The 21,013-nt window shown below is 40.6% G+C and overlaps 1 protein-coding gene across 4 annotated transcripts in view; it reads left to right on the top strand.

The window, feature by feature from the left end:
• Positions 1-313: 313 nt before the first annotated feature.
• Positions 314-21,013, top strand: part of ANKRD12 (ankyrin repeat domain 12) — a 204,654-nt gene continuing 183,954 nt past the window's right edge. For 2 of the 4 annotated variants that reach the window (XM_072604248.1, XM_072604244.1), the window contains exon 1: positions 314-727. The gene's annotated coding sequence lies outside the window, so the exon portion shown is untranslated. The remainder of the gene's footprint in view (positions 728-21,013) is intronic. The other 2 variants (XM_072604249.1, XM_072604245.1) reach the window with 2 other exon arrangements.

Genomic DNA, 21,013 nt, shown 5'->3' with positions numbered 1-21,013 from the left:
GATCGCCCCCTCCCACCTTGAGTCGAATGACAGGGGGAGGCAGGAGGGAGAGAGGGAGGGAGTGAGGAAAGGCGGGGGATACCCCAGGGTGGACGGGGGAGGCACCACTTGCTTCCCTAGCGAGCAGCATAAGCACAAAGGGAAGGGTTAAAGCTCCAACCCCCGGCCGGAGTACTACACTTGGTATATCCCGACTCCCTCCCCTCCCCCGCCCCAGCCCCAGCGCCCCACAGCGGGGTTGGTTTCTGGTCGTCGGTACAGATGTAGGGGAAGGGGATAAGAGAGTAGTGGAGGGGGAGGGAGAGTGGGGGCGGGGCAGCCAGGAGGCGGGGTTGTCACGCCGCGTGTCCCGTGCCTGCTGGAGAGTCACGTGCCAGAACTGCAGCCAATCGTGGGGCCAGGCTGAGGCTGGGAGCGAGGAGGCTGTGGTGAGGGACGGGCGAAGACGGGAGATGTTTTCAAACCCGACCCCGGCAGTGGTGTTAGTGGCGGTTGTGGCTGTGACGGCGACCAGGACAGCGGCGACGCTGAGCCTCCAGCTCCAGGGTTAAACCCTCGGACACGGAACAAGAACCGGGAGAGGGGTGGGTAAGGGAAGGGGGGGGCGTGGCGGGGACTGAGCAGCAGAGGAGGAAGGAGGAGCTCGACTGCGAGCTATTTCCCCGGCGCCTGAGAAGAGACCCCGCAATCCTTCTTCGCCGCTCGCCCCCCGCTTCTCCCACACAAGGTAAAGGACGCACCCCCTTTTCCTCACCCATCCTGCCCAGCCGCGGCAGCGGCTCCATGCCAAGTCTGGGCTGAGCGCGTCTTCCCCGGTGCGGGGATGGGGCCGAACTGAGGCGGTGGTGGGTAGGGCAGTGACAGGCAGACCGTTAACAGCCCTCCTGCCCCGACTACACCCTGGCTCGTCTCCCCGGGATCTCCCTTCTCCCCCCGCCCTCTCCACGCCGCCGGCAGCAAAGGGCTGAGCCGCCAGCCCGTGTGCGAAGCCGCCCGAGCACCGCTGGCTGTCACTATGCCGGCGCGAGGGGTGGGGGGCGGTCCTGGGAGGGTCCTGGACGGTGGGTGGGGAAGTGGACGGGGCAGGGGGCGGGGGGAGAGGGGCCGCGGGGTGGTGGCTGCCCGGCTGGGAGGGATTTCCTCCCGTCTACCCTGTCCTCCGGTCTCGGGAGGTTTCCCGGTGCTACTGCCTTCCGTAACATGGCGGGGGCTGGGGAGGGAGGGAGGGAGCGAGGGTGCTCGCGCGCGCGCCTCCGCCTGTGTGGGTGCGCGCGCGTCTGAGTGTGTGTGTGCGACTCTGTGGCTCCAGAGGGCGCCGCCTATGGGTGCCAAGGCGAGAAGGGAGGCGCCCGGGCGCGCGCGCGCGCGCTCCCGCTGGTGTTTGTAGACTGCTCTGCGGGGGGCGAGCGGAGGGGGGCGAGTGGAGCGGTCAGCTTGTCAGTTCACCTGGTGTAGCTTCCGAAATGAGGTGGCGAGGGTGGAATGGGTGGTTGTGCGGGGAGGCACTAAGGAGGAAAGGAGGGGAAGTTGCTGCATCTTGCGTATGGGTTTTTCGAGAGAAAGGGAAAACATGGGCCGAGCAGCCGCCTTGTTTTTAAGTGCCGGATACGTGTATGGGCATTGTGCAATCAGTCCTTTTCAGTTGCTTTCCTTTTGTCCACTGGAGTGGTGATTTTAACACTCGCCTCCTGTCACGTTCTTAGATCTGATTTTGAGGGAGAATGTTGTGTGACTCATCCTAGAGGATTCCAAAGTGTTTTGTCGATCGAGCCCGACGTACCGAGAAGCCACCGAAGCACAGCTGACAGCTGGTTTAATAACAACACTGCACAACTGTTTAAGACGGAAGTTGTGTTACAGCACCTTGAAATCATAAGGAAAATGTTTAAGTTGTATAACTGTAATTGTGATTTAGCCAAGACATTATGGTTAAATTGAGAACTGGTGTAATGTATCCGAGGCTCTTTAGTGGTTACAGGAGCTCAGGGATTTTCTATATCATAATTAACTCCGTGTAAGAGGTGCAGTTTTCTGGGTATTTTCAGTTTTGAATAGTTTAAAAATGGAGGAAGAGGGAAATCTGGGAAATAATTTTAATACGTTGTGAACTGTGTTACAACAAATATTTGGATACATTTTTTAAGCATATAGGTCAGTGCAGGAGATCTTCCAGTTTCTTGAATCATCATGCAAAGGCTTTCCTAGAGATTAGCTCAGCACTGGCAGAACATATGCTTTCTTGGCGCCAACTAGCTTAAAAACAAAATGAGATAGGGAAGAGGGTGTAGTAATTCTATTCCTAAGTGGTGGTAGTGGTGTTTTAATGCTCATTTAGAGCATTTTAAATATTACCGGGAGATTAAAAAAAAAAATTCTATATAAATAAGGGCCTTTTACAGTTAGTTGAAACAAGAACTAATTGGACTTTTAAAGTCTGCACAGTTCCTGTTCAAAGGCTTATCTTGAGAACAGATCAGATGTAAATATGGTATTAAGAAGAAGAACATATGGGCTACCTAGAAGAGAAATTAGAACAAGAAGTAACATACCTTTAAAATACTACTTAGGGTGGTCTTGGTAGAAGCAGCAAAGTCGTCGAAGGAGAGGGACGAGTATTGTGGGATATGAGAAAAAAATAGTTTATAGAACTACATAAAATTGTAGGAGGATGAGGTAAAGAACAAAAAATTCACATGGGGTTTTGTCTCTAATATTAAGTTCATAACATCAGAAGAAAAAAGCTTATATTTGCTTGGAAGTCAGTGTAAGTATTTTAAGGAGGGGATTTTGATCTCTATAACAAAGACGATTTCACTGCTTTCTTTTTCTAAAAATATTACTGAAAAAGTTACTTTTATTGTTCCTGTGAAGCAGGTTTGATAGGTGGTAACTGGTGGAAGTATTTGGAGAGCATTTTATTTTCAAGGCATTTTGAATTCTAAGGGTGGGAAGAAACATAATTGTGGAAAAGAAGTTCTTTTTTTAAAAAAAGTCTACTGTCTTTTATGTTTATGTTATATCAATCATTTCTGGAATTCTTAAAAGCTTCCCACCCTTGAACTCTTTCTCATAATAGGGAAAAAAAATTTGCAGAAATACCAGCTATACCTGCATTTGATTGTTTATGGGGCCGAAATCCACAGTTTAAGAAGTACTGAAGAGTGGAAAAAGTTTTAAAAGCCCATATAACATTCTGCCCTAGTAGTGCCCAGCCTTTTTGCCCTGAGGAGGGAGGTATGTTTCATTATCTGTTCTTTGGGATCTTAATTAGTCTTTCAGTTACTCAGTTTAGCTTCCTGTTATCATTCCACTTACTTTGTTGTAGTTATTGTGTATATTGTTCTTTTGGTTCTACTTATTTCATTTTTTTATCGGCATATACAAATTTTTTACGTTTCATTGAGGTCATCTTTGAATGCTTCCACTGAAGCCTTTTTGACTGAATGCACAATATTCCATTAAATTCATGTTACACAAAGCTTGTTCTTTTTAAATTAATACATAGGAAATTTTAAAATTCTTGTCTTTTGAGTTTTGTTTCTACCAGGTGTGGACTATATAGTCCCTTAGTGAGCTTGACCTTTCTCATAATAGCCCATCAGAAACCCGTCCCATCTGTGCTGCTTTCAACTTTTTCGTACCTTAGGCAAGTCATTTAACCTCTCTTCATCTGTTTCCTCATTGGGTTAGACTATATGCTTTTAATCTTCTGGATAAAATTTTCTGTATGGGGAAATTTTAGGGATGGGAGGAAGCAAAGGGATAGCTCCAGACCTATAATTTCATTAGTGGAGGGAATTTTCATACTATGTACTTCTGGTGTGGAAACTTCTGCCACACCATTAATGCAAACTGGCAAATCATTTGTAATTTATAGTCTGAGTTGACTTGGGTACTTAGGATTTTTGTGACCTCTCAGTGGTCACACGAAAGAGTCAGAATTTGAATCCATGTCTCCCTGATTCCAGTGCTAGTACTCTGTTCCATGCTCTCTTGTGTAAACCTTCCCTGGCCTACAGGGAGGTAGAACGCTCTTCTTTGGAGAAAATGTATTAGTATTTTCTACAAACTTTTATTGTTAATCTATGGATTTGCTGTTACTGTACTTGCTGTTGTTTGAACATAGCTTCTAGTTGATAAATTATCAACTCACACCATGGGTACAATCTTAGTACTTTCCTGGGTACTTTTTATTTATTTATTTATTTTTAAATAAGGATACGTGGAAAAGAATTGAGGGACTTTGTGTATTCCTTGGAAGTATTCTTAAAGTAAGTTCAGGTGAGTGGCTTATTCAGTAGAATTTGAAAGGTGCTTTTGTAAAGTTATATATATATATACATACATATATATATTTTTTTTGCTAGGGAAGGAGTTTAAAACATACTACTTTGTCACTCATTTCTGAAAGTTCTCAGACGTGGCAATAGAGTGAGATTTTATTTCTGGTCTTTAAGTTAGGCAGTTCATAGAGAAGAGAAATATTGTGTGATTAGGTATTATGAATAGGGCTAATGTTTTAACAGATGAAGGCATTGCCACTATCTGTTTTGAAATATCCACTGAGGATAGATCCATGGAAAAGCTTCTACAGCCTTTTAGGATCCATGAATTATTTGGTTTTAAGCTTCTAGAGTCCAGGAACTGTGTTTATATTTTTTTAATTAAATTTTGTATCCCCAGTGCCTAGGTAAGTATCTTCAATATAGTAGGTATTTAATAAGTTCGATGAATTGAAGATAAATTAATGATGAGTACAGTATAGTATTATAAGTTCCTGAGATAGCAGTTTTCCAGTACCTTCTAATTTGAAGTTTAGGAAACAAATTTTAAGTTGGATTTAAAATGCTTATTGAAGGACTTTAAAACAGCAGTCTCTTCTCTTCTCTTCCCCACCCCCACCCCAGACTGTTTTGTGAATTACCTATTCCACTTTCTTCCAGTTACCATTGGGGGGCGGCGGGCTCAGGGGTGGCAGTGGGAAAAATTAACAGGAAAATTGGCACACTTTTGATAAGCTTCCAATAAGGAGATAACTGCTTGGAATCTTCCCTTTCCTTTAACATTCATATCCAGTAAGTTGACAAATCTTGTCAAACCTTCTCCAGTGTTTCTTCTTTCACACAGCCTCTGCCTTATTTCAGGTTGGTCTCCCCAACTTGTCCTCCCGTCCAGCTTCCATAAAGCCACCAAATTGATATTCTTGAAACACAGGTCTAACCATGAAAAACTATGCAAACCTGAGCCTGGTATATAAAGCCCTCCATGATCTGGTAGCCTCCTAACCTTCCAGGATTAATTAGTATTTCTGCCTTTCACAAACACCCCAATGCAGTGAAATTGTTCTGCTTACCTTTCTGATTACAGGACCTTCTATCTTCTGCCTCTGGGTTTTTGCCTAAGGGCTGTATTGTCTGCTCTGTTGTATTCTAAAACAGTTCCTGTGCCCCTCCTATGAAAAGCCTTTACTGATTCCTTACTTAATAGTTTCTCTTGAAATTACTTTGTACCACTCTATGTGTTTTGTATTTACTTATATATGTACATTATGTATCTCTTGCAGTTTGTATCTCTCCACGCCCTGCCCTCCCACTAGCATGTAAATTTCATCAAAACAGTATAGTTTTGGTTTTGCTTTTTATCTTTAGGATTTGGCCCAGTAACTTTTGTATACTAGGTGTTTAATAAATGTTCTGTTAGCATAACAAAAATTATTCATTCCAGGATTAATGTTGTAAATGTCAGTATTTCAAAAGACCAGCCTATGAACTAGTAGTTGTGAGACTATCCTTTGAAATAATTTATTTTTCAAAAATGGGTGCGTTCACCCAGGGCTCCTGGAAAAGATTGTTTGGGAGCAATCAAAATGACTGGTGCTAGAAATAGGGAGTTTGAGGAGAAGGTTAGAGTTAGGGAAAACCAAAGTCTAAATTAAGATTCTCATTCTCAAAGTTTATGAAAGTCTCAAAAATTATCTCCTAACTCTGAAATCTTTCAAATTGAGGAGGGAGAAAGAAGGGAGGGAATAAACATTTATTAAGTACTTACTGTGTGCCAGACACTGCCCTAAGTGCTTCTACAAATATGTCATTTACATGTCATAACAGTCGTCTGAGTGAAGTAGGGTGCTGTCTTTATCTCCATTTTACAGTTGAGCACACTGAGGCCAACAGTTAAGTGAGCTTTAGTAAGTGGGTCTTCCTAATTCTAGGCCCTGTATTCTTTCCACTGCACCATCTAGCTGCCTCTGAGATAAAAGAGCTAATGTTCATGGGATCTTAAATTTAGAGCTGTGAAAGAAACCTTAGTCATCTAGTTCAACCCTTCTGTTTTACAAGTAAAGCAACTGAAGTTTACAGAGTCTAAAGTGATTTACAAAAATCTGCTAGTAAGTGCTGGGATTTGAACCTGGGTCCTGACTCCATATACTGTGTTCTTTTAAACTATACTAAATTGTTTTCTCTTCTCAAATTGTATGCCATTAAGCACCTCCTTGTTTTTCATACCTCTATCAGACCAGATTGAAAATATTTTTGTGTGTCTCTTGACAAATCCTATAGCATTTTGGTCAATACTAATTCAAAGCAGTTAGGAGTTCAAAATATTTAATGTCACACCTCTGGCTGTCAGTTTTCATTTGTACCAGAAGTTTGGGGAAAGCTTTTGGATATACTGCATATATTTGTAAACTATTTGGTGATGTGGGGACAGGTTGGGGAAGGGAGGTGTGTGTGAAGCTTTCTATTTAGAGAATACCTGTAGTTTTTTTCAGATTTCAAAATTTTGTTGCTTCTGTTTGAATCCTGGTTTTGGCTTCTATTTGGCTTGTATTTGGAAAAGAGAGAACCGTAGGTGGCTTCCTCCATTTCCTGAGAATTATTATTAATAAGGTGATTAATTATTATATATTATATTATATTTATTATTATATTATATATTATTATGATAGATAATATATTATATTGTTATAATATATTATAATATTGTAATTATTATTAATAAGATTATTAACTGATCTGATAAAATGGAACCACAAATTAAGTACTGAGGCTAAAACCTTCCCAAGGGTAGCAGGATGGAGCATGCATACTTGTGTAACATTCATTATTTCATTTTTCTTCCAAAACAAATGTTCATACAATTTATTTTACATTCCATAAATTACCTTCTTGATAAGAATCTGAATTAGAGTAGAAGTGTGCTTTAAGAACATTCTTAAATTTAACGATTAATAGTAAGAGCTCACATTATGTGCTGTTTTTCTCTTTGCAAAGTTCTTTACAAGCAAGTCTTGCTTTAAAAAATGAGAGGACAGATTTAGAGAAATTGTAACTTGCCCAAGATCATATAGGGCTTCAATCTAGGTCTTTGACTCCAACCTTAGTGTTCTTTTTACTATAGTGTTATCTCCCAAATAATAAATGTTGTTTGTTATATTTCTATGTCATCTGTCTTCGTAAAACTATAAGCATTTGAGTCCTTATAAAAATCTCTCTCAGAAATTGTAGCTAATATACCTGTTTTAGAGAGAATATTAAAGTATTTTTCATACTTATGTAAATGAAGAAGATAACCCATTTATGGGAAATTTAATATGTAGTAAATATTTATAGATACATTTATAGCACATTCAGTACTATTCCACCAACATGGTGAGGTAAGTAGTACAAATATTATAATCCCATTTTACAGATGAGCGAACTGAGGCACAGTTAACAGAGTGGTTAAGACTTGATATTTAACATCTACAATACTAACAGGTATACATGCCTGGATTTGAATGAGGTTCTCTGATTCCAAATCCAGAATTCTTTGCATTAAGGCAGGCAGCTTCAAGAATATTAGAGACATAGTTCCTACTCTATAATGTTGTGTCTCTCAGCCATGCCACCATTCTAATGAAAATTAAGTTATACTAAATAGTAATATGTTCAAATGTTCCATTGGAACGTTGTAATCAAGATACCTGGGTTCAGATCTAGGCATGTACACTTATTGTATACAAGTTAAATATCAAGTCTTATTCTGTGCCTCGGATTCCTCATCTGTAAAAAGAGATTATAATTTTTGTACTGCCTCTCTCAGGGAGTTGTTAGAAAAGCAAGGGGCAGCTAGGTGGTGCAGTGGATAGAGCACTAGTGCAGGAGTGAGGAGGACCCGAGTTCAAATTTCACCTCAGACACTTAACACTCACTAGCTGTGTGACCTTGGGCAAGTCACTTAACTCCAATTACCTCATCCTGGGTCATCTCCAGTCATCCTGATGAATATCTAGTCACTGGATTCAGATGGCTCTGGAGGAGGATTGAGGCTGGTGACCTGTACAGCCCTCCCTCACTCAAAAACAAAATCAAGTGCAAGTCATGTCATCATTTCTTTGATGGCATGGTCTTCTTCAGCAATGAAGAACACAGACACAAGAAAAGCATTAAAAATAAATTTATTTATATGTAAATGTTTATTGTATATATCATCATGTAAATGGAATGGAAATATCCTGCTTAGTTAAAACTGCTTTTCAAGTAACGGGAAATGAGAATAATATTCTCAAATAAAAGGCATTTTTAAATTTTTAATTAAGATTCCAACCCATTGATGTTTTTTCTTGAGGCAGTCACATATAGTGATTCCTCTATTATCAGAAATTCATTATCACTGTAGGTTTATTTTTTTATAGACACTTATAAATACTAAATCCAAGCTGCAGCTGAACACAGCCCTTTCAATTTGCCCTCACACATTTGAAAGTAAACAGACCTGGCTGTCAGCAAAACTGTGAAGTCTCTGGTTTCCTCCATTCATGCTTTCCTTGACCTTTGTCCTCCCTCCACTGGTGGCTGTTCCACCCCTGCTAGGTGAGACTTTGGACCTTATAAAATATTACCATATATTTTTCGTGCTGTGGTCCTGTATCTCTTCTTCCTTTTATAGCCAGATTCCTAGAAAAAGCTCTCTGCTGTGTGCTGCCTCTACTTCCTTTCCTTTTCTTCTCAGTGATTTGCATACTGGTTTCTCACCTCATCATTTAACTTGAAACAGTTACATACTCTCTCTTGCTGGATATTTTCTCTTCTCTGGTATTTCATGATGTCATTCTCTCTTGGTTCTCCTCCTATCTGTCATTTCCTCTCACTGTCCTTTGCTGGATCATCACACATACTTCCTACCACCTGTTTCTGTGCCACTCAAAGGCTGGGAACTCTCCTCTTTGTTTCACTACAATCTCTCACTTGGTGACCTTATCAGCTATCTTGGATTTAGTTGTCATCCTTATCCAAGCTGCCCAAGTTTACAACCTCAGAGTCATCTAAAGTTTCTCACTCTCATTCATTCCACATATTCTGTCAGTTGCTAGATTTTGCTGTATAACACATTCTCTGGAACTACTTTTCCAACTCCTGTTTCCCCAGATGGGTAGGTCCCCAGAGGATGGTTACTTCTCCTGTCACTTCTAAGAGTCCTTGAGGAGTCAAGGGGTGGTTTTCTAATCCTACAGGTACAACCCTCACCAGTATGCCTTTCCTTTCGATTATCTGTTGATATCAATTAGCTAGCCGGACTTAACTAGCTTTTTGAAAGCGGTATTTTATTAGGTGCTTAATAAGTGCTTTATTGACTAACTGAAGATGGTATAGTAAGGACTGTTACTGTAATGAATCCCCTCAAAAATCTGTAGCACTAGGTTTCTCAAGAAGGTCCTGGGGAAATTGAACTCTAGATTAGAGCACATGTGGTAAGAAGAATTAAGTCACAGCTCCTGTAAGTCCTTTTGCTAAAGTCCTTGAGATGTTCCTATTAGTCATGAAGTAGCTTCCTGTTGGGCTCCTTTGTAGGCACCTGAAGTTTCAGAATAGCTGTGTATTTAGTTTGTTCCCTCCCAGTGCAGACACTACCTCCAGTTGCTACCATCTCCAGAGATGCCATCAAAATGCCAATGAGAAGTCCAAATTATCTGACCTTCCAAAATTCACAAATTTGGGAGAGACAATGGGGGAGACATTCACAGTGGTTGGAGAGACAGGCTCTACTCCTTCCCTTTCCCCTCAAGTAATTCCTTCTAGGAACTTGGCTGGAACTGTTCTCCACTCTAAATTGCCAGACACAAAAATTAAATTGAGTTCTAAATTGGCTTGTGATTTATAGAAGACCTATAGAACATGCATTAGTGTAGTGCTTTTGATTGAGTTGAGATTTTTTTTCACCTGATAAAGATGCCAGGGTATAGGATCTTATTAGTTTAAGTGAGATGGCATGATTGACTCTTATCACCTCCCTGCTTGTTTAAAGGTTCTATCTCCACAACATATGTCCCCTCTTTCCACTCAAATGATTCTGCTTTAAACTATTGTAATAGCCTCCCAATTGTTCTCCTTGCCTTAAGTCCCTTTCTTCTCTAGTCCATCATCCACACAGTTGGCAATGTCATATTTCTAAAATTGATGTCTGACCATGTCATTTCCTCTGCTCAGTAAACTCTAGTGGTTTACACTTACTTCTAGGTTCAAATACATACTCCTCTGGTTGGCTGTTAAAGCCCATCATAACCACGTTTCAATGTATATTCCTTGGCTTTGTTATGCATTACATCCCTTCTTATAATTTGACATCTGGACAAATTAGTCTTCTTGCTCTCCCATCTCCGGGTTTTTGCACAGGTTGTCACTTCTACTTCTTTATATCCCTGGTTTCTTTCAAAGCTGTTACCTTCTACATGAGACCTTTTTTTGATCCCCTAGCTTCTCTCCCATTATTTTTTATTATCTGTATATATATAGATATATAGTATGTATTTGTGTGTTTGTATATGTGTGTGTGTGTATATGTGTGTATATATATATATATATATATATATATATATATATATATATATACATACATGTTTATATATCTGTGTATTGCTTTCCTCTATGTAATAATATAAGCTCTTTGAGGGGGTTGAGCCAAGATGGCCAGGTAAAAGCAGAGACTTCCCTGAGCTCTCCCTCAAAGCCCTTCAAATACCTGTAAAAAAAATGACTCTAAATAAATTCTAGAGCTACAGAACCCACAAAATGATAGAGTGAAACAAATGCCTAGCCCAAGACAACAGTCTTTTCATACCATGCAGAGAGTGAAGCACAGTCCATGCGGGCCACTCAGGCACAGACCAGCCAGAGCAGACCTTGGGACTGAATCATTGGGAGCTGTGGCAGTTTTCAGATTTCTCAACCCACAAATGCCAAAAAGGTTAGTGGGAAAACTTTGTGGAACCTGGGTGAAAGAGGAGTACCTGGTCTGACCAGGTCTGGCCCCAGTCCCAAGGTGGTAGGAGTGGTGGCTGCTACAGTAGCAGCAGCAAAGGCTGCTTCCTTAGCTCTGGGCCCATAGATGGTGGGGGAATCAAGTGGCTGATACAAAATCTGTGAAGCTTGGGACAGTACACACCTCCTCACCCCACTGGAAGCAGAGTATGTAAACATGTATGGCATGTAAAGGAGCCTAATGAATGGTTATTGATTGATAATTAGATGATAATTCTTGTTAGTAAACTGATCTGAGTAATGTGAATGCCTTTATGTCTTTTACCTTTACTAGATATTTTGTTGAAAAGCTTCATTTCTCATCAAAAATGTATCAGCAGTCACTTGAGGTAATTTAAGGAAGAGAACACTCCCTAATCCAATAAATTCATAGTATCTGGACTGTTTTGATTTCCAATAGATAATGTGTCACCAGGTTCTCATGGGAAGGATGAGTTGCAAAGATACTGGAAAGCTATTTCTGCAGGTACGGGGGCGGGGAGTGGGGGAGGTAAAGGAACCTTTAATATTATCGCAAAATTTTTCTAGTTTCGAGACTTGGAACCAGCTGTTAAATAAATATAACTTCCTCCTTTTGAGCCTTCCCTTGGCCACCTACCTTTCTGTATTTTCTCTGTCTGGACATGTTAGGGCCCCTCCCTCTGTTCTGAGAATCTTAGATGCCTGTACTTCAGAGCTCTTTTGCTCTAACTTGCTAACACTTTTGGGCATGTCTTCCCATACCTCACTTGGTAATCATGCGATTACTTTCCATGTAGGCTAGTTATTGGAGGTGGATGGATGATCCATAATCTCAGGCTGGGTTCCTCAGTTTCTAGCTTTCTTTCATTTATCACACTTGATGTAGGAGCAGATGGCAGTTGAATGTACTATTTAATGATCATTCAGGTGGTAGTTATGGTGAGGTCAGGAGAGCATGGAAGAAAGTGCAGAGGATCCTTGGTTATGGGAAACTCTGACTATTGGAATAAAATTTAGACCATTCTGTAGCTTTTGATGTGGTTAACCATCTCCCTGGAACACTCTTCTTTTCCTTGGCTACCAGGATATTGCTTCTTTCTAGTTTCGGCTCTATTTGATTAATCTGTGCTGGATCATTATTTGTCTCCCATCCCCTTTACATAGGTTTTCTCAAAGTGCTCAGTTCATAGGTTTATGTGCTCCATCCCATAGTGATCTCATCCACTCCTTTGTGTTTTAGTTTATCATTTCCATGCTCCTGCCTCTCCCAGCGTGATTTATCTGTTTTTTTTCTTCTCTATTAAAGGGGTCATCCCCCTGACTACTTTTTAAAGAGGCCTATTCATTGCATGGGCATTACCTCACTTTAAGTGAGTACCTGAAAAGGTCTTAGCCTAAAAGGCAAGGTCTCCCATTTCATCCTGGGTTGTCTCCAGTTATCCTGATGAATATCTGGTCACTGGATCCAGGTGGCTCAGGAGGACAAAGTGAGACTGGTGACCTTGCACAGCCCTCCCTCACTCAAAACAAAGTCAAGTGCAGTCATGTCATCTTTTCTCTGATATCATGGTTCTCTTTGAAAACAAAGGACAAACACAACAATCATTTCCATGTAAATGACTCCAGAATACATATGTCAAGTTCTCATGTTTTTCTACAGAGAGCCTTTACCAATATTTCTTAATTCTAGTGCATTTTCTCTGTTGATTATTTCCTATTTGTTCTTTATATAGCTTTTTTTATATAATAGTTTACATGTTGTCTCCCTTATTAGATTGTGAGCTCCTTGAGGTCAAGGACTGTCTTTTCCCTTTCAGTGTATCTTAGCATGGGGCCTAGTGCATGGTAGTTGTTTAATAAATGCTTGACAGACTACTGTCTCCAACTCCTCTATCTCCACCTAGCTATCTGACTGACATCTCATTAATGTCTAAAATTTAAGTCATCATGTTCCCTGTCCCTTTACCAAACTGCACAATTTTCTCTATGGACCACCATCCTAATCACCTTAAGTTCATAACCTTCCAATCATCTTTGACTCTTCTCTTTCCCTCATGGATCAGGTCCAGTCAGTTGTCAAATCCCGATGATTTTACTTGCACAACGTCACTTACATCTATTGCCTCGTTTACACATGCATGAACCTATTGTAATTAGCCTCTTATTTCTTTCTTCCCAGGGCATTGGTCTGTCCCATTGCTTTTAAGATAAAATACGAACTTCTTAGCCCGGCATTTGAAGCCTCTTACAATCTGGCTGCACACTAATTTTCCAGTTTTATTTCACATTATTCTTTTTTCTTATTTCTGTACTATAGCTTAACTGGACCCTTAGCTGTTCCCCAAACTCAGTGTGATATTTATTTACTGCCTCTGTTCATGCAGATGGCTCCCATATCTCCATAGCCAGTCTTCATCTCTGTCCTGTGCCCTAGTTCTACCTTTGCTATAACCTGTGGGACATCTCTACTTGGATGACCCATAGGCATCTCAAACTTATCACATCCAAAATGGAACTCATTAACTTTGTTCCTAATCTTACCCCTCTCCATAACCTCCTTAGTGCTGTGGAATGCACTATGTTTCTAAGCAGGCACCCAGGTTCATAACCTATGAGTCATCCTCAGCTTTTTAACTCTCACTCTCTCCTCTAATACCCAGTGATTTGCTAAATCTTTTTGATTCCATATCTTTAGTATTTCTCTCATCTGGCCCTTCTCTCTATCACTTTAGGTCAGGCTTTCAACACTTCTTATCTGGACTGTTGCAGTAGTCTCCTAATTAATCTCCCCCAAATCTATTCTCTCCCCATAAAACTACCAAATTTAGTGGCTCCTCATTACCTTTAGGATAATGTAAAAATCAACTTCTCAACATTCAAAGCCCTTCACAATGTAATGCCAGTCTAACTTAAGAAAAATTTTTAATTGTTTTCATTTAACAAGTTTTCTCCCATCCCACCCCCATTGAGAAAACAGAAGCCTTTTCAGCAAACATTGAAGTCAAGCAAAACAAATTCCTACATTGATCATGGCCGTGTCTCATTCAACATCTTGAGTTTATCAACCTCTCTCTGTTAGGAGGTGAGTAGTATTCCTCATCATTGGGCCCTTGGAATCTTCATTCATCATTGTGTCGATTAAATAACTTAATATTTGTAAAGTGCTTATTAGCATTGTGCCTGGTAAATAGTAGGTGCTATATAAATGCTTATTCCTTTCCATTGATTAGAATTCTTAATTTATTCAGAGTTGACTGGTTCTGCTAACTTTATTCTGGATCAGTTTATACAGGTCTTTCTAGGTTTTGCTGAACCCTGTCCCTTTCCTTATTTCTTAGAGCACAATCTTGTTCAGTTATACACATATATCATAATTTGATGAGCATCCTCTTGGTTTCCAGTTCTCTACTACTGCAAAAAGAGGTGCTATACATATTTTCTATAGTAGGTCATTTTCCCCTTTTTGTGATTTTTTTGGGGGGGGGGGGGGGTAGAGGGGGGGAAATATTGGCCTAGTAGTGTATCTCTGGATCTAATAGTTTAGTACTTTTGGAGGCATAGCTGTAAATAGCTTCCCAGAATGGTAGACCAGTTCATTTCTTTACCAATTAATATACCTGTTGTCCTGAAGCCTCTGTAACAGTTGTAATTTTCCATTTTTTGTCGCTTCTGCCAATCTGATGAATGTGAGGGGAGCAGTCTCAGAGTTGTTTTAATTTTCATTTTTCTCGCTGTTTGTGTTTTAGAGCATTTTTTCCTGTGGTTATTGGTAGCTTGGATTTTTTTCCTTTGAAAATTACATGTTCATATCTTTTGACTATTTTTTAAATTTATTTAAGTTTTCAACATTTGTTTCCACAAAATTTTAAGTTCCCCATTTCTCCCCTCCCCCCACCCCAAAACACCCAGAATTCTAATTACCCCTATCACCAATCTGCCCTCCCTTCTAACATCCCTCTCTTCCCTTATCCCCTTCTTCTCTTTTGTCCTGTAGGGCAAGATAAATTTCTATACCCCATTACCTGCATTTCTTATTTCCTAGTTGCATGCAAGAACAATACTCAACAGTTGTTCCTAAAACTTTGAGTTCCAACTTCTCTTCCTCCCTCCCTCCCCACCCATCCCCTTTGGGAAGGCAAGCAATTCAATATAGGCCATATCTGTGTAGTTTAGCAAACGACTTCCATAATAGTCGTGTTATGTAAAACTAACTATATTTCCTTCCATCCTATCCTGCCCCAAACTAACTATATTTCCTTCCATCCTATCCTGCCCCCCCCCCCGATTTCTTCTATTCTCTCTTTTGACCTTGTCCCTCACCAAGAGTGTTGACTTCTAATTGCTCCCTCCTCCTGTTACCCTCCCTTCCATCATCCCCCCACCCTGCTTATCCCCTTCTCCCCCACTTTCCTGTATTGTAAGATAGATTTTCATACCAAAATGAGTGTGCATTTTGTTCCTTCCTTTAGTCAAATGTGATGAGAGTAAGCTTCAAGTTTTTTCTCTCACCTCCCCCATTTTTCCCTCCGCTGAAAAGTCTTTTACGAGAGATAATTTGCCCCATTCCCTTTCTCCCTTTCTCCTCCCAATATCTCTCACCCTTTAATTTCATTTTTTTAAGATATGATCCCATCCTATTCAACTCACCCTGTGCTCTGTGTGTGTGTGTGTGTGTGTGTGTGTGTGTGTGTAAGTGTAATCCCACCAACTACCCAGATACTGAAAAAAGTTTTCAAGAGTTACAGATATTATCTTTCCATGTAAGAATGTAAACAGTTCAACTTTAGTAAGTCCCTTATGATTTCTCTTTGCTGTTTGCCTTTTCATATTTCTCTTGATTCTTGTCTTTGAAAGTCAAATTTTCTATTCAGTTCTGGTCTTTTCATCAAGAATGCTTGAAAGTCTTCTATTTCATTGAAAGACCATTTTTTCCCTTGAAGTATTATACTCAGTTTGCAGAGTAGGTGATTCTTGGTTTTAGTTCTAGTTCCTTTGACTTCTGGAATATCATATTCCACACCCTTCAATCCCTTAATGTAGAAGCTGCTAGATCTTGTGTTACCCTGATTGCATTTCCACAATACTTGAATTGTTTCTTTCTAGCTGCTTGCAATATATTTTCTCCTTGACCTGGGAACTCTGGAATTTGGCCACAATGTTCCTAGGCATTTCTTTTTTTGAATCTCTTTCAGGAGGTGATTGGTGGAGTCTTTCAATATTTATTTTGCCTCCTGGTGCTAGACTATCAGGGCAGTTTTCCTTGATAATTTCATGAAAGATGATGTCTAGGCTCTTTTTTTGATCATGGCTTTCAGGTAGTCCCATAATTTTTAAATTATCTCTCCTGGATCTATTTTCCAGGTCAGTTGTTTTTCCAGTGAGATATTTCACATTATCTTCCATTTTTTCATTCTTTTGATTTTGTTTTGTGATTTCTTGGTTTCTCATAAAGTCATTAGCCTCCATCTGTTCCATTCTAATTTTGAAAGAACTATTTTCTTCAGTGAGCTTTTGAACCTCCTTTTCCATTTGGCTAATTCTGCTTTTGAAAGCATTCTTCTCCTCCTTGGCTTTTTGAACCTCTTTTGCCGATTGAGTTAGCCTATTTTTCAAGGTGTTATTTTCTTCAGCATTTTTTTGGGTCTCCTTTAGCAAGGTTGACTTGCTTTCCATGCTTTTCTTGCATCTCTCTTATTTCTCTTCCCAATTTTTCCTCCACCTCTCTTGATTTTCAAAATCCTTTTTGAGCTCTTCCATGGCCTGAGACCACATTGGATATTTATTTTGGATGTTTGGGATACAGAAGCCTTGACTTCTAAGTCTTTCCCTGATGATAAGCATTTTTCTTCCTCATCCAAAAGGATGGGAGAAGATAACTGTTCACCAAGAAAGTAACCTTCTATAGTCTTATTTTTTTCCCTTTTTTGGACATTTCCCCAACCAGTTACTTGACTTGTGGGTCCTTTGTCAAGAGAAGGGTATACTCTGGGGATCTGTAAGAACTCAGTTCCTCCAACATGGCACAATCAAGCATGTACACTGGTCTGGGAGTGGGAAGAGATTTTTCTGCCCAGAATCTTAGCAGTTTCCACAGACACCTGGCCTCCAGTTCTGCCAGGCCAGCACTGGGGGCTGAGATTCAGATAAACTGCAGGGGCAGGGCTGTCATTCAGTATGAGATAAAGATCAGCTCCCTCAGGGCCTCTACACAGGACTCAGGTAAGCATCAGCTGCTCAGTGCCCCCAGGGTTTTTACGATCCAGCAATGGATGCTGGCTTCTGTGGGAACTGCTGCCACCTGCCCTATGTGGCCTCTGTGGTCGCTGCCTGAGGCCAGAGCTATGGGAAAGCCCTTCTCCCCTCCCGGCCAGCTGAAAAAACCTTGTCACTGACCTTTGGTGCCAGTGGGTTGAGGGATCTTCGAACCTGCTGCTACTGGGACTGGAGATTCCACCCCCAAGGGTCCTCCCAGAGCCACTACGTGGCCAAGGCTGGGGTGGGCTTCGCTCTGGGTCTAGTGCAACAGACGTTTCCCGTTGGCCTTTCAGGTCACCCTGGGCTGGAAGTCTCCTCCACTCTGCTGTTCTCCACTTCTCCTCCTCCAGAATTTGCTGAGAGTCCCTCTCTACAGGTATTTTGTAGGCTGTGGGGGGAGAGCCAGCGTATGTGTGTCTTTCTACTGGGCCAGCTTGGCTCTGCCCCCCGCTGCCTTGACTATTTCTTAAACATAGAATGTCCAGCCTCCTTCCTGGGTGATTACACATTAGCTGAGCCTCTTCTCCACCATATGTTCTATACTCCAGCCCCAAACTGACCTCCCTTCCATGCCTGGAATGCCCTCCCTCCTCTGGTAACCCTTGATTCACACAGCTCAAGCACCATGATCCTTTAAAAGGTCTTTCCTTATGTCTCCCAGTTGTTGGTCTCAATCTTCATGACTGTGTATTTGTTTTATACAAGTCTTGCATTTACTTAACTGTGAATATGTTGTATCCTCCCCAACCCACTCCATAGAAGTGGTAAACTCATAGGTAAACTCCCTAAGGGCACATTGAACTATCTCACTTATTTTGTATCCTCTTTGCCTAGCCCACTTCCTGGCATGTAAATGCTTAGTAAATGTTTGATTTACACAAACCACCCCCCATGTCTGAAATTCAGCCCTTGCTTATCTCTGACTTTTGTCTATCTTCCTCAGAGGCTCCCTTCTTCCTCTAGGAAATCTTTATAGAGTACCAGTGCAGGAGTCAGGAGGACCTGAGTTCAAATGTCACCTCAGACACTTGACACTCACTAGCTCTGTGATCTTGGGCAAGTCACTTAACCCCAATTGCCTCATTCTGGGTCATCTCCAGTCATCCTGATGAATATCTAGTTACTGGATTCAGATGACTCTGGAGGAGAAGTGAGGATGGTGACCTTGCACAGCCCTCCCTCACCCAAAAACAACAAAGTCAAGTGCAAGTCACATCATCATTTCTCTGATGGCATGATCTTCAGCAATGAAGGACGAACACACACAATTATTCCTTCTTTCTCACCACCCCCAACAAATGGTAAGAATAATAGCAATAGTTAGCATTTATACAGTACTTACTATATGCCAGGTACTGTGCTGAGTGATATACAAATATTATCTCTGTTGATCCTTATCACCCTGGAAGAGAAATGCTTATCCCCATGTTAAAGCTGAGGAAACTGAGGCAAACAAGTTAAGTGACTTGCCCACTGCCACATAGCTAATACATATCTGAGTTCGTATTTGAACTCATGACATAGATTTGAACTCATTGACATGGATTCGAGACTGACTTATGACAGCATCTAGCTATGTGACCCTGTCAAGTCATGTTACCTCACAGTGCTCTAGGCCAGGTAATTCCCTGTGACTCTTGAGTTACAGAGAATATGCCATTCTGCTTTGGGAGAGGGAAATTCCTCACTTGGGAGTTTTTTTTATGCCAATAAAATCACAAGTTCAGTCTTTATTCATATTCCTCTCCCTATTGATGTTGTAGCTTTTATTTAATTTTGTACTCACTTTTTAATAGTTTTTTGCTCATGTAGCATCATTTACTCAAGGGTACAGTGCTCTAGGCCAGGTTAACTCCCTATGACTCTTGAGTTACAGAGAATGTGCCAGTCTGTTTTGGTAGAGGGAGATTTCTCACCTGGAGTTTTATGTACCAGTAAAATCACAGGTTCAGGCTTTATCTGTATTCCTCTCCTTGTTGATTGTGTACCTTTTATTTAATTATGTACTCAACCTTTAATAGTTTTATGTTCATGTTGCATCATTTACTCAAAGCAATAATTAGGGGGAATATTGATGAAAATTCTTTAATTAGCAAGTACATTGGTTAAAAAAGGAATAAAGCAATTCCATTTTCTATGGAGAAAACTTCTGTCCTTTAGCAGTAATTTGCAAGAACAATCTCTTGTGTAAGGAACAGCAAGGAGAGAAGATAGGATCCTTGAGAACAAGGATTATTTCTGTTTATAAATTTGTATCGCCAGTGCCTGGCACATAGGTACCTTGTGCTTGTTGCTTGCTTGCCTGCTTGCTATATTGGCCTGGCTATCAGTTGTGGTAGAATATTGAGAACTGATGTTAATGGAAGGCCTTGATTGTTAAAGTTAGCTGAGTATATAGCATGTTACTAAGAATAGCACTGTGGCCCATCCTTGCCCACTGTAGCTGCTTAATAAATATTGAATCTGTGGTGACAATAGAAAGTTATTATGGATGTTCTCAGGGTGAATTATGTAATGAAAACTGTCTTTGAAGAAGAGTATTGTATAAGTTGTTTAAAGAGTGGATTAGAGCAGGAAGAAAAATTGGGTGACTAGTCTTTTAATAGAAAATTGGGGTTTTGAGAAACAAGCAGGATGGTAGCTATGGAAAGAGAAGAGAAATGTGAGATTTTTTTAATGCCTTACAATGGGGGAAAGGATTCTGGTGTCAAAGATAATGTAAAGTTAAATTGATTAAAGGGTAGATATTTTGAATTTTTGTTAATTCTACCTACATAATATACTTTAGTCAAATAAAATGTTTATTTAAAGACTTTCATCTTAAAAGATATCTCCCGTGGGTATATCAAATTTATATTAGCAAGGAATATAACAGATAAATACGTTTGATGTAGATGGTCATCACTGTTATGGAGATAGTCTGGTGTATATTTCAAGCTGATGAAGTCGTATGCTTGGTGAGGGTCTTCAGATTCTCTTCTTTGTGGATGAGGTTGTGCTGGTTTCATCAAGCCCTAGAATATTTGGGGGCCTTCCAGATGAAATCTATAACCAGTCAAAGGAATTGAGTCTAGCATCCACTCAGAAAGACCAACTGGGTGATCTGACAGATTGACATGGTAACAAAAGATGAAAAAAGCAATTTTTAATCTGTTCATCATTCATATCATATTCTTTGATTGTGGGGTTTCCCCAAGGCTCTGTCATAGGCTTTTTTATCTTTTTTTCTCTGTACTCTTGTTGGGTAATTTTGCGAACTCTTATAGGTTTAATTATTGTCTCTATGCAGATGACTCCAAGATCTCTTTATCTCGTTAGTCTTTCTTCTGAGCATCAGTCCTTCATCGCTGTCTATTGGACATTTTAAACTGAACATCTCAGAGACATTTTAAGCTCAACATAGCCAAAACAGAACTCACTATCTTTTGTCCCAAATCTATCTCTCTTCCAAACTTACCTATTTCTGTCTAAGACACTATTCTTCCAGTCTCCCAGGT

Source organism: Notamacropus eugenii, chromosome 4 (genome assembly GCF_028372415.1).
Source record: "Notamacropus eugenii isolate mMacEug1 chromosome 4, mMacEug1.pri_v2, whole genome shotgun sequence".
NCBI classification, from domain to species: domain Eukaryota; kingdom Metazoa; phylum Chordata; class Mammalia; order Diprotodontia; family Macropodidae; genus Notamacropus; species Notamacropus eugenii.
Note: the sequence above shows the minus strand (reverse complement) of the source record. Positions and strands in the feature narration are given on the sequence as shown.